Below are 16196 nucleotides of genomic sequence, written 5' to 3'. Positions count from 1 at the left end.
TCCGGTCTACTTCATCAGCGAAGTTCTAGGGCCCTCTAAAAAGAAAAATATCCCCATGTTCAAAAACTATTGTACGCAGTACTTCTAACTGCTCGCAAACTTTGTCACTACTTTGACGACCACAAAGTCATAGTAGTCACCGGGTTTCCAATAGGGGATATTCTTCACAACAAAGAAGCCATCGGGAGAATAGCCAAATGGGCCTGCGAGCTGGGAGCTCACGACATTGAGTTTCAGCCTCGCACAGCAATAAAGACTCAAGCACTGGTTGACCTCGTATCAGAATGGACCAAGCAACAAGTTCCTGACAACCCAGAGGCTACTGAAGTATGGCGAATGTATTTCGATGGCTCGCTGAAACTGTAGGGAGCAGGCGCAGGAATCCTCTTCATTGCCCCTAGAGGTGAACAACTTAAGTACGCTCTTCAGTTATCATTCCTAGCATCAAATAATGCAGCAGAATATGAGGCTCTAATCCATGGGTTGAACATTGCCATATCACTGGCATTAAGAGGTTGATGGTATACGGAGATTCACTGGTGGTCATAAGCCAGATAAATAAAGACTGGGATTGCTCGACTGATTCTATGGGCAAGTACTGTACAACCGTCCAAAAATTAGAGGACAAATTTGAAGGGCTGGAACTCCATCACGTGGAAAGAGATCGCAACGCAGCAGCAGACGCGTTGTCGAAACTAGGGACCAGTCGAGCCCAGGTCCCACCCGGAGTTTTCATTCAGGAAGTGTCACGCCCAAGCATTCCCTCAGATCAAGCGGAAGAGTGCAACACTTTGAGCCAGCCAGAGTCAGACTCTAATGACTGGAGAGAGCCTATCATTAGGTATATAAAGAATGAAGAAGAACCAGATGACAAGGCTGCAGCAGAACCCATCGTAAGACAGTCGGCCCACTACACCCTCATAGGGGGCACACTATACAGAAGGGGCGCAACAGGAGTCCTCATGAAGTGCATTTCCTCGGTTACTAGGAGATAGCTATTAGATGAGATTCACGTCGGACAGTGTGGAATACACGCAGCATCCAGAACTCTAGTTGGGAAAGTCTACAGGTCTAGTTTCTATTAGCCAACAACAAAGAGTGATGCAACCGAGTTAGTCCAGAGATGTGAAGCTTGCCAATTCTTGTCAAAGCAACAACATTTACCAGCACAGCAGCTGCAGACCATACCTATAACATGGCCATTTGCGTGCTGGGGATTGGACATGATTGGACCCTTCAAGAAAGCTCAGGGAGGCTATACTCACGTGCTGGTTGCCATCGATAAATTCACCAAATGGATAGAATGCAAACCCGTTGCTTCTCTAACCTCAGCTAAGGTAGTGGAATTCATACAAGACATAATATTCAAGTTTGGGATACCGAATAGAATTATAACTGACCTGGGATCCAATTTCACTAATTCTAAATTCTTTGATTTCTACGAACAACGAAGTATCCAGATCAAGTATGCATCAGTAGCACACCCAAGAGCTAATGGTCAGGTGGAAAGAGCTAATGGAATGATACTGGAAGCACTCAGGAAGAAAGTCTTCAACAAGAATGAAAAGTTCGCAGGAAAGTGGATCAAAGAGTTACCTTATGTGGTTTGGATCCTAAGAACTCAACCCAGTCGAGCTCTGCATGGAAACACCCCCTTCTTCATGGTCTATGGATCGAAGGCAGTGCTACCTGCCAATCTTAGGTTTGGGGCACCAAGGCTGGTCTTCGAAAGCATAGCTGAAGCAGAAGCAACCAGGCTAGAGGATATTGATGTGCTGGAGGAAGAGCGATTGAACACAGTAATTCAGTTAGCTAGATACCAGCAGAACTTGAGGCGCTATCAGGATAAAGCTATAGAACATCGATCCTTTGTAGTAGGAGACTTGGTCCTTCGGTGAATTCTAACGGGAGAAGGACGACACAAATTATCACCACTATGGGAAGGACCATTCATGGTATCGGAGGTCACTCGGCCAGGATCATACCGGCTCACTCAAATGGATGGCACGGAAGTGGGGAATTCGTGGAATATAGAGCATCTCAGGAAGTTTTACCCTTAGCAAGACTTCAAAAGCTATCAGAGCAACGTTGTACTCTGTAATTGGAAAATACGTCATCAAAAAAGATTTCATTCTCAAAGGCATTCAAACTGTTGGTTATCAATTGACTCCGATTGACTAGACTTGAAATCAACACACTTACTCGACTAGGGTGGCCACTATACCCTACTAACGGAGCAATCGGCTTAAGTCGGCGAAGACTTAAGACGGTGCAACATGCTCGCGCTTACTCGACTTAGGGTGACCACTATGCCCTACTAATAGAGCAATCGGCTTAAGTCGGCGAAGACTTAAGACGGTGCAACATGCTCACGCTTACTCGACTTAGGGTGACCTCTATACCCTACTAACGGAGCAATCGGCTTAAGTCAGCGAAGACTTAAGACGATGCAACATGCTCGCGCTTACTCGACTTAGGGTGACCACTATACCCTACTAACGGAGCAATCGGCTTAAGTCGGCAATGACTTAAGACGGTGCAACATGCTCGCACTTACTTGACTTAGGTTGACCACTATACCCTACTAACGGAGCAATTGGCTTAAGTCGGCGATGACTTAAGACGGTGCAACATGCTTGCGCTTACTCGACTTAGGATGACCACTATATCCTATTAACGGAGCAATTGACTTAAGTCGGTGATGACTTAAGATGATGCGACAGGCTCACGTCTACTCATCTTAAGGCAACCACTATGCCTTACCAGCCAAGCGACTGGCATAAATCAGGAAAAAACTCCAAAACCAGCACGCCGCATTTACTTCCGCAATTGTTCAGGATAACTGTGACATCCTGACAACAGAAACAAAATATGATAATTGTCAGCACCAAGGACACATTCTTGTGCCCTACCCACCGAATATTCGAACACAATGATCACACGCACATAGAATTCACAAATACATTCAGTATCTTTTAGAACGTCACTGCGGCGAAACGTCTCTATTTGGCAATGTCCTTCGCAGGAGCAATCGAGGAAGAAGGGCGACTCGAAGCATCAGGCGCAGCCTTGACGTCAGCGACAATGTCATCAGGAACCACTACGCCGGGCCTCCTCATCAAGATCCGCCCCACGCGAATGGTTTTGTCCATAGCCTTGTCGCGCTGAGCCTTCAGAATGGCGCAGTTGTCCTCTGAAACTTTGGTAGCCAGTCAAGCGACCTCTAGCTCCTGGGCAACTGACTTCTTAGAGGCACACAGATCTTTGATGATGGAATCCTTGCTCGACACCAACTGTCTAAGCCCCAAGACCTCATCCTGGGACACTTGCAGTTCGCAACGATGATGATCCAGATCTGACATAGTAAAGCGATGGCTCCTTTCCATGATGGTTAAGGAATTGCTGGCATCACGATACAACCTTTCCAGATTATCACGAGAACCTACAAGTGCTCGTTTCTCCTCCTACAAACAAGAATCAACTTTCAGCATCCAGTAAACAGTAAGCACGACAGAGCCAATTAAGGAAGTTTACCTCATGTGCTGTCCTCTCGGAGTTAAGCCGAGCATTGAGAGAAAAATTCAAAGAATGTGCATCATCCAGAGAAGCAGAAACCCGAGCCAGGTCGGCCTGACCTTGAGAATACTTCTTCTCAAGAACATAATACCATCGGGTTGAGTCGGCTTGATGTTGAAGATGTTTTTCCTCAAGCTCAAAGCACCGCCAAGCCATATCTGGCAAGGCAGTAAAAGAAGGATACACAGTTAAAAACAAGTTGATCAATCAGTCAAGGAAGAAACAAAGTTACCAACCAGCGTTTGACGCCTTCAAGTCAGCTATCTGTTTCTGAAGCAGCAATGGGTTCCACTGCGTCAGAGACAGAGCCCCTTCTAGGACAGTGGCACCATGTGATCCCAACTAAGCAGACATTCCGTCAACTAAAGCTTGTGATCAAAGACAAATGAGTATAGGGAAGATAATTTACAAGGAGGAACGATAGAGCGCAAGAGCTGAGTTACCTGAAGATTAGAGAGGAATGATGGTAACCCCAAGTCAGGAGGAGCTACATCATAGCTCGACGAAGGAAGATCAACCGGAACAATCTGAAGAACATTGTTAGGGGTTGGCTCAGCCCCGCCAGTAGATGTCAGAATTCTTGCATCTGGCTCGCCGACCTCCAAGGCGACCATCAGATCATGGTGGAGACGACCCGACATGGACATCCATGGAGGTATGGGAAGGAGAGCTCACTTGGACACCCTCAAGGGCTGGGTTGCAGCTCGCGCCACCCACCAGAGCCGGATCACTACCGACAACACCCTCGAGGGCTGGGTCGTAGCTCGCGCTACCCATCAAAGCTGGATCACTACCGGTGACACCCTCGGGGGCTGGGTTTTCTGCAACAGCCACCTCTAAGGCTGAAGGATCCTCAGTCACCTCCATGTGAGTCGGGCAATCCTGACCAACATCTTGACATCAGAGACTGCCTTCCAAAGTCGACGATGCTTGAGACACTGCTCGGGATACCTCTAATCCCATGTTTGGAATTTCAGAACAAATGGCCATCATGTCATCAGCAGTCGGCTCCGATAGCATATCCTCAGGGACGACATCCTCAAGGGCCTGATCAAAATCCGCTATGGACAGTTCTTGAAGGCTAACAGGAGCAGACAGAGCTGGAGAAGGAATATCACTATCCCCCCTACTACCTCTGTAACGCCGGCTATTCTTACGAATAAGCGGGACTTCTTCTTCCTCTTCCTCGTCCTCATCAAAAATACGGAGAATAGCCGGTGCACGGTCACACCCATTAGGATCAATTTCAGCGCGGTTACACCCATTGGGATCAGCTTCAGCAAGGTCACACCCATTGGGATCAGCTTCAGCATGGTCACACCCATTGGGATCAACTTCAACATGGACACCACCATTGGGATCAACCTCAGGAATGACCTCTGCTGGCACTTCATCACAAACCGGAGCAGAAGGACCGACATCCTGATCCAAGCATGACCGTCGCCGGAGCCGCCTCTTTTTTTCTTCTTCTTTTCCTAAACAGGCGCAGTCGGACGGCTAACTTGGCGAGAACGCTTCGGGCGGGCACCCTCAGGCTTCTGGGTTTCCACTGTTTTGTTAAGCTCTTGTCCAGCCGTAATAGCCATCGATTCAGCATGGGTCGAGTCAGAAGATTCTCCAGCCAACATACTGAGTACAACATCTATTTTTGCATCATCTGGACTGGTCGACATCTCAAAATGAATCTGTCTCTCATCATTGGGAAGATCACGAAGGGGAGCAACCAGAGCCGCAATTTCCTTGGGAGAGGGTCGCACTCTAAGACCCAGACTACCATCACTAGCAGGAGGGTTGGACACGAAACTGAAAAAATGACCTATGAGATGGCAGATTCCAAGCAGAATAGGTAACATGAGCACCAACATTTGATATCTTGCCCTTCAGGATCATGTCTAGTCGGCTCACCAAAACGTCAGTAGGAATTTTCTTGTTGGTGACCCAGGTAGAATCAGTAATACCGCTGTACAAGTAAGCTGGATACGCCCTGTCTTTCAAAGGCTGAATATTCTTGAAAACAAAGTCAGCAACAACAGCTTCGGCAGTCAGACCCCTCTCCTTCAGCAGACAGATCTCATCAAGCAGAACTCTAGCCTCTGTCACCTCCAAAGCAGTGGGAGACTCAACCCAACTCGGAGTACATACATTTGGTTGTCTCCCCGACCCTGGAGGGAGGGACTTGCAGTGGTTTTCCATAATAAACCACTCAAGGCGCCACCCTTTAATGCTATCCTTGAGAGGAATGTCAAGGTATTCCATCTTTCTCCCACGACGCATCTCCAAACTTGCACCACCAACGAGCTGGTGCTGCCCCCAGCCATCCCAGGCCAACAGTGAAACAAATACTTCCATAGTCCTAAATGAGGAAGAATTCTGAGGTAGGCCTCACACAGATGCACAAAGATAGAAATTTGCAAGATGGAATTGGGATTCAGATGGGTCAAGTTTAGATTGTAAAAATCAAGGAGACCGCGGAAGAAGGGAGAAACAGGAAGAGCAAGGTCGCGGATGAGAAAAGGAACATAGACAACGGACTCGTGGGTATCTTCTGTCGGAACAGTGACCCCACGGCAAATCCGCCAAGAGCATAGCTCTTTTGGAGGAAGAACTCCAACATCAACAAGGTGGAGGAGATCTGATTCCGAGACAACAGACATATGGTTACCTGCGAACGGCAACTGGCTGTTGGGGTCAATGGGAGGAATGACTACCACAACAGAACTCTGATTCATCCGCTTGGGCGCCATCGCAATCTCACCTGCGGGTCGAACAAGGGCGAAATCAGAGGGAAACAGAGGAGTGGTTGGAGGCGGAAATGTGAAGTTAGGGCTCAGAACTCAAAAGCGTACGATGACATGAGTATAAATGGGGTTTTCCCGGGTTGGGCACCGTTTCTAAAAAAAGTGCCAAGTCATCACTTGGAAAAACGAGATTTTCGACATATCTCGGTTGTTACCTCTAAAATGCCGACAACATCAAGCACCACTTGGTCGTTACCTCTAAAACGCCGACAGTGTCTGCCATAACTCGGCTGTTATCTCTAGAACACCGACGGGATCAAGCATAACTTGGCTGTTACCTCTAAAACATCGACAGCATCAAGCACCACTCGACTGTTACCTCTAAAACGCCGACAGTGCCTGTCATAACTCAGTCGTTTCCTCTAAAAAACGCCGGCAGAACCAAACATGACTCAACAGTAACCAGTTATCACTTGGTAATTATTCCTAATAACGTCAGCAGCGTTAGGCGCGAAGACAAACTATCAATCGACTATAAAGGAAGAGCGGCGGAAAAGCGAGAGGTTGCCCGGAACAAGTTGAAATTTTCTTCAATACATAGAGGAGGGAAGTTTTTCCACAAACTTAAAGACCAACTCATTATGAGTCAGCCTTTTCCCTTTTTCACTACATTACATTACTACATTACTCACACTACACTATACTACTAACTACTACTACATTATTATGCTACTACTACTACTACTACTACTACTACTACTACTACTACTACTAATTATATATACTAATATTTAAACCAGTGGCGTTTTGCCACTGGCCTTGCTACTGCCGCCGCCCTTACCGTCGTCATCGCCGTCATCGCCGCTGTCACCGCCATCTTTGTCGTCGCCCTCGTCGTCGCCATCACCGCCACTCTCCTCGAACGAGCCGGAGGAATTCTTCTCGTCCGAGGAGACCTCCGACTCATCCGAGCCCTCGAGCCTGGAGCGCTCGACGGCCCGGATGTACGTCCACACCTCGGTGGCGATCCTCTGGGAATCGTCCGAGTCATCGGACGACACCGGAGGAAAGGTGTATACCGGCGCCCCCTCGGACTCGGAGGAAAACTACTCCTCTGAGTACTCGGAGTCACCAAAGTCCTCCGAGGGGGGACTTGGCTCGCGCTTTCGCTTGTCGCCGGAGTGGTGCGACGAACTTCCACCTGTTTTGTTCTTGCCCATGGTCGGTTGGAAGAGAAGAGAAAAGTGGGAAAATAAGCAAAAAACGATCAGAAGATGTGTGAAGACACCAGCGAGGCAGGCAGTCTATTTATATAGGCCGGAAGCAACCGTTCATCTCCTACCACGGTCATCGAACAGTCGCAAGTATTCAATAAGCAATTCAAATCGTCTGGAAGCAAGTTAGGTAGCAGACGCCGTTTCACGTAACACGACACCATTTGGACTGAGGTCAACTGCTTGGACGATATGATTACACCCCGCGGTCACATCAAGTTACTACTCAAGGACAGTTTGCTAAACGTTCGGTGTACCAAGCCGTCCCTCGGTTCCACCCATTGGGGGGGACGTCCAAGAATTTTCAATAGATTTTACCAAGCAGTTACATACATATAGTATACACAATGAATGTATCAAGACAAAAGAAAGATAGCGATGGAGATCAGAGGAAAGCCAAATATAGCTACTGAAGTACAAGTGTAATCAACAGAAGCACTGAAGCACAAAGCGAAATGAAGACCAGCCAAGAGCCATCTACCAGACGTCCAATCTGTCGCTGATCAAATAAATTTCAAACCTAACAAGACATGGGCAGATCACGCTGCTGGTTTCTAAAGCATGAAATGAAGACAACATGCTGATCTCTAAAGCATAAGCTGATGATGTAATGCTGAGTTCTAAGACATGAGACGAAGATAAAATGATGACTTCTAAAAGCACGAGATGAAGACCTTTGAGTGGATTATCTTCAGTAATCCACTCAAAGCTCGGGGGCTACACCCAATGAATCATCAACCCCTAAGGACAGAATGTTAACCTCCAAAGCATGGATCGACGATAAAATGCTGATTTCTAAAGCATGAGACAAAGATAAAATGATGATTTCTAAAAAGCATGAGATGAAGACCTTTGAGTGGATTATCTTCAGTAATCCACTCAAAGCTCGGGGGCTACACCCATTGGGTGCACCTCCGGTGCACCCAATGAATCCTCAACCTCTAAGGACAGAATGCTGATCTCCAAAGCATAAGCCAGTAACAGAGCACCGATTTCTGAAGTATAAAGCGAAGACCGTTGAATATGTCAAAGAAGAATAACAGAAGGTTTTTTTTATTGAATTGCTTAGAGTTCAGAAGCAACGATTCGATAGGTGTAATTCCAAAGCATCCACTACCCAAAATCAAAACCGCAAGCTGGACCTAGAATATTTGGGCCGATTATTTCAAAATCAACTCAAATATTGGGGGCTTGTGGGGGACTGATATCCCCCGGGTCCAGTAGAAGGCTGGAAGGCCTCGCGAAAGGCTTTGGCCCATTATTTCGCAAGGCCATCCCTTTGTGGGCCAGGGGAGGAACTGCTGGCGGAATGGATTGACACAAGATTGGATAGACTCGGGCCCAGACGGCTCATTAGATCCAAGCATTATCCATAGCATCGATCCAACTCTCCCGCGTAGCGCCCTTAGACATCGGAACTAAACGAGGATAAGTCGGCAGGATTATAGGAAGATAAGTTCAGTCGGTTCACTATTACTTAGGTGCACATTGTTATCATACCCACATGTAACACCCCATGGTCGAGTATATAAGGCCTAGGGGGCACCCCATCAAAGGACAGGTCATTAATCAGCCATCTACTCCATTCTCTAGCATCCTCCATACTAGAGAATCCCCCTGTAACCCACCACATAAAGATCCACATCAGGAAGTAGGGTGTTACGCCTCTCTAAGCGGCCCGATCCTGTAGAAAATTGTCTATCGTCTCTCGTGCGCCTAGCACGAACCATCGAGCTACAGTCAGCAATACCGTCCTACCCAAAAGCACCTCGAGGGGTAACCCCGGGTGGGCGGTCGGGTCCCAAACACCGACACCGACACCTACAAAAAAATATAAAATCTTAGAAGGTCAATGGCCAGTATTTCTAGAGCAGAGGAGCAGCCCTGAATTCATATCTCTAAGCGAGGCAAATTCAGAACTATCTAAGAAGAACAAGTACCACCACCACTTAGGCATAGGTGGTTACAAGCGTCAAGTTTCTAAATGGAGACAAGAAGACGTCGAGAAGAAGGCCGAAGGGTTGCCGAAGCTTTTCGAGCAACTTGGTGAAAGGATGGCTAATTGGATCCGTGCTAGAAAACCCAGGGAAACTGAGGCGGGTGTATCTTTTGATGATCCAAATGTCGAAGAAGTTGCGAAAAACATATTTGCAATGGCAGCTAAGCAGAGCCAAGGATCATTTAATCCACAAAGGGAGAGACATCCTAACGGCTGGTTTCGGTAACCCTGAGCATCCAGGCCGTGTACGAGGAATCTCGTCTAAGGAAGGATGGAAGGAAGGATTTGGACCACAGTGGGAAGGTTTGTACAAGAAACGTGATCAATACAAAGAAGAGTTGTCGGATTATTTTAAGCAGGAGGCAAAGAAAGAGTTCAAAGACCTGATGTCTCAAATGCTATCAAATCCTCCACCAGAATTGATGCAGTAGTTGGCAAGTGCGATATATGTTCAACAGATGACCACTCCACACCTGCAAATAATTCCAGCAGCTCAACTGCCGGCTTCCACCGATTGTACAACCGTCCCAAGCTCTGTCGTGTCAACGGGAAATAAGGTCTATTATCCAGTTGATGACATAACAAGGCCAGTGACGTGCACACTGGTTATAAGATATGATATTAACAATAATTGCACGAAAAAAGTAGGAACATGCATTGCGGTCCCAGGACGCAAGTTTCATGGAAGCGACATACCAGATGATTATTGCAGGGTAGAAGTGACGATGGTCGTCCAAGGATCTGAGGACGACATGCTAGACATCCCTGGGCCCGAAGGAATCGAGACACTTGGACAAGCCATCAAAAATTTCATCATTTGGCCTCGAAGGGATGTCGAATTGGTTGATCCACCAACGTCGTCATCGTCTCATCCCCAACCATCTCCGCCTCCTCAAACTTTAGTACCTTTACATCCATCATCACCTCCACAATCTTCCCATGTTGTTCCTTATCCTCTTTCTAATCCACCATCTCCGCCACAAGCATCAACATTTAGGACACCACCACCTTCTCCACAGCCATCAAGGGATTCACGACAATCAAAGAAATCTAAATTCCCTCTACCAAAATTGGTGTCTGCATTCGAGAAAAAGAAGAGTAAAGCTACTACTGCTGGCACAGCTCGATTTTTGAAAGGGATTGGACGGGACCTCACGTCACGTACTGTTGATTTGGCTGAGCACGAGGAGTCCGCAGAAAAGGCTAAGGCAATGGCCGCAAAGATAAAGATCCCAACTAAGACAGATTATAAAAATGTGCCTAAACAATATGTGCTGGCCAGACCTCTACTAACTCTTGAGAAACTAAGGAAGGTCCCTGCTGGTATTAAAAGGTTGCATGACTGGTACATGTGTGCATCATCAGTTGACATTGACGCCATTAGTGTGCATATACCAGACCATTCTTTTATTGGTTCAAACCAAAAGGCCTTTCTTGCATTCGAGGATATGTTGTTAATGATGAACCTTCATAAACTCGACGTGCAACTTGTGACTCTGTTTGCACTGTAAGTGTCGCTCATATTTCCACATATATGTGTTATTATTATTAGTGAGTCGTATAAATTTTCAATATCTGACACATGCACATGTGACTTGTAGAATGCAACATGATCAACAAGAGATCCTTCACGGTACCAAGCCCGATGCTAGTGCCAGTAAAAGGATTGGGTATCTGAACCCAATACTGATATGTGAGGAAAGCCACACTTTCAGAATTGGCAAAGACAATGAAGAGTTAAAGGGAAAGACGGATGAAGAAGTTAAGCATCGTATAAATACTATGAAGAAGGATTTTGAAGCAAGATACGCCACCTACATAGGAAATGCATTGCTTAAATTTCAAGACAGGGAAGCCGTAATGGCCCCATACAACTTTAAGTAAGTGTGATTTTGCATAAAAAATAATAATTTCAATACACATGCATGACAAATTAATTTGATTCGTACAAGGACCACTAGATATGCTTCCTCATTTATTCTAAGGTTGGAAAGGTGCTAGTGCTTGACTCCTTGAACTACGACCCTTCAACCTACGCAAAATTCCTCAGTATCTTAGAGTAGTAAGCCTTTTCTATGCATGCATACTTATATCGTTGAGAATTTTAAAATAACATGGAGATTCTACTGGATATCACAGAGCATTTAGGTTCTATAAGCTTAGAGGTGGAAAGTACGACAATACCAAAAAATGTGTGCCACTAGACATCCATCATCACTTTCCGGTAAGTATGTGAATTTATGAATACATATCATACATAATGCTGCAACTAAATAACCAATCTTCTGTTATGTATGTAGTGCCATAAGCAACCATAAGGATCGGTCCTATGTGGGTTCTATGCGTGCGAGTTTATGAGAATGAACGGACGATACATCACAAACCCTAGCAAGGTATTATTAGTAACAGTCATGTTTGTATTTGTGATCAATTCATGCAAATGTGTTATCGAGTGTGAATAGATGATGTTTATAAACTTCCTTTACAGAAATTTCAAAAAGGAAATCCGGAGAACTTGACCGAAGGTGCCTTGTATGGTATAGTTGAAGACCTATGCACATTCATATTAAAAGAGGTCATTCTAGCTGAAGAGAAATATCATGACACTTCCAGTACATTAGCTATGCCAGAGTTTAGAATATTAACAAAAGTTAGTAGATTATCTCTTAACCGAGATAGTTACTAGCTAGAGCATAGGTGAAAACTTATATGTTCAGTTTTGACATATAGAATATATCGAATTTAATTCAGTTTTCATTTATTGAAAATTTATGGTTGTAAACAGAAAAATATATGTTGTAAACAATATATTGTAAACAGATTTATGTTAATAAATATAAAAATCAGTTTTGTTTGAAAATTTGAAAAAGGCAGGAAAATTTATACTGGCGGGAAATGGTAAGGAGACCGCCAGTGCTAACAATTTCCACAGGCGAGCTTCTAAGAAAACCGCCAGTGATAAACATGTTTCAACAGGCGGTTTTTTAAGCAAACCGCCAGTGCAAATGACATTAGCATTGGCGGTTTTCTTAAGAAACCGCATGTGAAAACATGATTATCACTGGCGGTTTGCTTAAGAAACCGCATGTGGAAACATTATTATCACTGGTGGGCCACTAAAGAAAACCACTAGTGATAATCATGTTTCCACATGCGGTTTCTTAAGAAAACCGCCAGTGCTAATGATATTTCCCCTGGCGGGCTACTAAAGAAAACCGCCAGTGCTAATGATATTTCCACTGGCGGTGGCAAAAAACAGCCAGTGAAAAAGTCTGATTTCTACTGGCCCCAAGCACTGGCGGCATTGAAAAACGACAGTGCAAATAGCTCTAAGACCACACTATAGAGCTTCTGTGTACTAGTGATACTATATCATATATATATATATATATATATATATATATATATATAGGGACGAACTAATGGAAGCCCAGGGCTTCCATTAGTACGGGAAGCCCCAGCCAGGTATACCTACGCGCAGGTAGGCGTGCATCATATCGTGCATGGTTCTAGCTCAGGCAGATTTTAGCGTAAATCGTGAACCAAACCAGCGTAAATTAGTACGAATTTTAGCATAAATCGTAGATCCGTTTCATAACGATGAATGGGCCCAAACATTACGGCGTAAAAATCGCGCGCTTCCGATCGTGCGCGGGTTCTGGATCGGGCGAATTTTTGTGTAAAACGTGAACCAAAACAGCGTAACTGGGTATGAATTTTAGCGTAAATCATATATCTGTTTCGTAACGACGAATGAGACCCGAAAATTACGGCGTAAAAATCGCGCGCATCCGATCGTGGGCGGGTTCTGGTTCAGAATTTTTTTTGCGTAAAACGTGAACCAAAACAACGTAAATATATACAAATTTTAGCATAATCGTAAATTTGTTTCATAACGACGAATGTGGCCCAAAAATTACACCGTAAAAATCGCGCGCGTCCGATCGTGCGCGGGTTATGGCTCGGACGGATTTTTGCGTAAAATGTGATCCAAAATAGCGTAAATGGGTGTGAATTTTAGCATAAATCGTTGATCTGTTTCGTAACGAATTACAGAGTTTAAATCGCGCATGTTTAGCGTTAGTTTCCGTGCATGTCGCATAGAAGTTTTTGAACGTAAAACACATCGACAGGACCATTTATTATGTAACAACCAAAAGGCAACACATGGTTCAGATCTCAAAAATAAAAAACCTGTCATTTCATATCCGTGAACCAATAAATGATATACAAAATACGATAATGAGCGACACAATGATGGTCAGGATGTTAAAAAGATCCATCATTCATGTCGCACACATCAATCAAGAACGATGTCATAAATATAACAAAGATGGCAGATGCCATGCCATAAATCATGTCAATATATGTGCATGCTGAACCAATAACAGAAAACACAATTGAAAAAACAAAATCATCAGAACACTTGGCTTCTGCTATAAAAATGCTTCTTATGCTTCTTTGTAGCCTATACATAGTTCCTCCATATGCTTTTATGATTCCTAAAAGAAATAGGATAAGTGAGATGAAAATGAAAGAATACAGTCCAAAACTTTAGTAACTTACTTCTTTATCCTGTAACATTTCTTTAGAACAATTTCTAGTACCACTATAGAGTCATACAAAAATTTTAAAGCCCAATGTTTTCCTGTTTACCCCATGAAAAGGAAGAACACGATGCCAAATAAGTAGTGTTACGTGAACATCTTTTTTGCCATGGTTTGTAATTGGTTACAAATTACAGGACTACATACGATTGAAACCCGAGCTAAGATTTGACAGATAAAATACCAGCAACTAACAGGTAGAGGTAAAAAGAACTTTTGGAGTATCAAAAATACTACAAGCTAGCTGCAACAAAAAATGGGTTACTAACATCTCTGTAACACTTGCTACATAGGTGTTAGTTAGCCATACAGATTTCTAAAATTATAAAAAAAAATGTAAAATCTAGCAATTAAAATCAGAGGAACTCTACATCTGCTAACAGAGGAAACAATAATGCCCATTCGCACCACCAACTGTAACACAAACATGATTACCCATAACCTCCAATACCATCAACCAAATGACAGTTATTTGAAATTACTAAAAATCAGATTCAGTCAGATGCATATGCGACAATAAATAATGCAGAAAAAAATAGAAAGTCAAGACAAAATATGGTTCAGCGACATATTATGCAGGTAGTCTCCAAACAAAGCGAGAATCCATGAACCGAAAGGATAGAGATGCATGAATCCAACCAGAAACCTGTTCTCTGTCCCCTGCTCTCCTTGGGTGGGTCTACCGCTAGTATGATATAGAGATAAAGAAGCAGAAACAACTTTGTATCAGCCTAGTCAAAGCTTGTAGGTTTGTAGCATAATGTTCTCGTTGTATGCATAAAAGATTATGGTAATCCATGTTCACAAGAAATGCACGTTTTGGTGTACATTTTAATTAAAAGTTAATTACGAACTTGATATACCTAACAAATAAACTGAATTAAATTATGTGATGATATTCAGTACTAATCAAGTAAGCATACATTCTCAGGTCGGAATAAAAATGCAATATTATCTGGAAATGCCATTAAGATTCCCATTGTGTGCAAGCTTCGGATGTCGAAGGGCACTTTGCTTGTTTGAAAAAATAGAACATAAATTCATTTGGAATAAAGGAAAGAATAAAAAGCAAATCAATTCTTGAAAAGGTTGATGTGGTTACGTCTCGCAGTGATGGCCATGCGCAATCATACCTGTCAATTCGTTGCTGCCCTAGTAGGCTAGCAGCGGTCCCAGCGGACCCGTACGATGGTGGTCCCCATCCGACGCTCTCTGGTGGTTGAAGTATCACCGGCGTCTCCTTTTCCTGGATCCATGAACGCTATGAGCATGAGGGCCTGCTGATTTTTGGACGGCAGGGACACGGTCTCATCCACAGGCCCTAAGAACCAGGGAGCAGAAGCATCGAGATGCGTCTGGCGGGCTATCAAGTGAAGTCGGGGTAGGCGAGTAGACAGAGGAATTCATTGAAGACGGTGATGCGACGGGTGCTTGTGCTGCTCTTGGCGGCGGTAGCGTTCTTGGCGGCGGTAGTACGAGGATGAGGATTGGGGAGAAGGGCGGCGCCCACGATGGGCGAGTGGTGATTGAGAATTGAGCAACTGTTCGGAGACGATGCTGCCGCAAATAATAGAACGCATGATTTAGTTGTGTGTGGGGCCCACAAAGTATATGCCTTGGATATATGTAGATCTATTGGTGCGTCTAGTCAACCGGTTGGATCGAGGTGGCTAGGGCTTTCTCTAATTAAAGAAAGCCCAGAGCTCCTAATAAATAAACTATACTCCCTCCGGTTTCCTATTAGTTGTCGTTTAGGACAACGACATGGTCTCCAAAATATAACTTTGATCAATGTTTTTTGTTAAAATACAAATGAACTCTTAATACATTTATACTTTTATAAAAGTACTTTTTATGACAAATTGACGCATATAAATATTAGGTTCCAAAACTAAATAATAAAATAGTTATTTGTAGTCAAAATTTTATAAGTTTGACTCGAACCTTATCCAAAACGATAACTAATGGGAAATCGGAGGGAGTATATATATATATATAGATT

General features: G+C 44.2%; 1 long non-coding RNA gene across 2 annotated transcripts; it reads right to left on the bottom strand.

Annotated features, from left to right (window-relative positions):
* Positions 1-13773: 13773 nt before the first annotated feature.
* Positions 13774-15767, bottom strand: LOC109943007 (uncharacterized). Of its 2 annotated transcripts, none has more exons than XR_002265599.2 (2): positions 15328-15767; positions 13774-14089 (listed from the first exon to the last, which is right to left on the bottom strand). It is a non-coding gene; the product is annotated as an uncharacterized lncRNA (long non-coding RNA). The 2 variants fall into 2 exon arrangements; XR_002265600.1 differs by lacking the exon at positions 15328-15767 and adding an exon at positions 14244-15321.
* Positions 15768-16196: the final 429 nt, after the last annotated feature.

The sequence above is a fragment of the Zea mays genome, chromosome 10 (assembly GCF_902167145.1).
Source record: "Zea mays cultivar B73 chromosome 10, Zm-B73-REFERENCE-NAM-5.0, whole genome shotgun sequence".
Classification (NCBI taxonomy): Eukaryota; Viridiplantae; Streptophyta; class Magnoliopsida; order Poales; family Poaceae; genus Zea; species Zea mays.
Note: the sequence above shows the minus strand (reverse complement) of the source record. Positions and strands in the feature narration are given on the sequence as shown.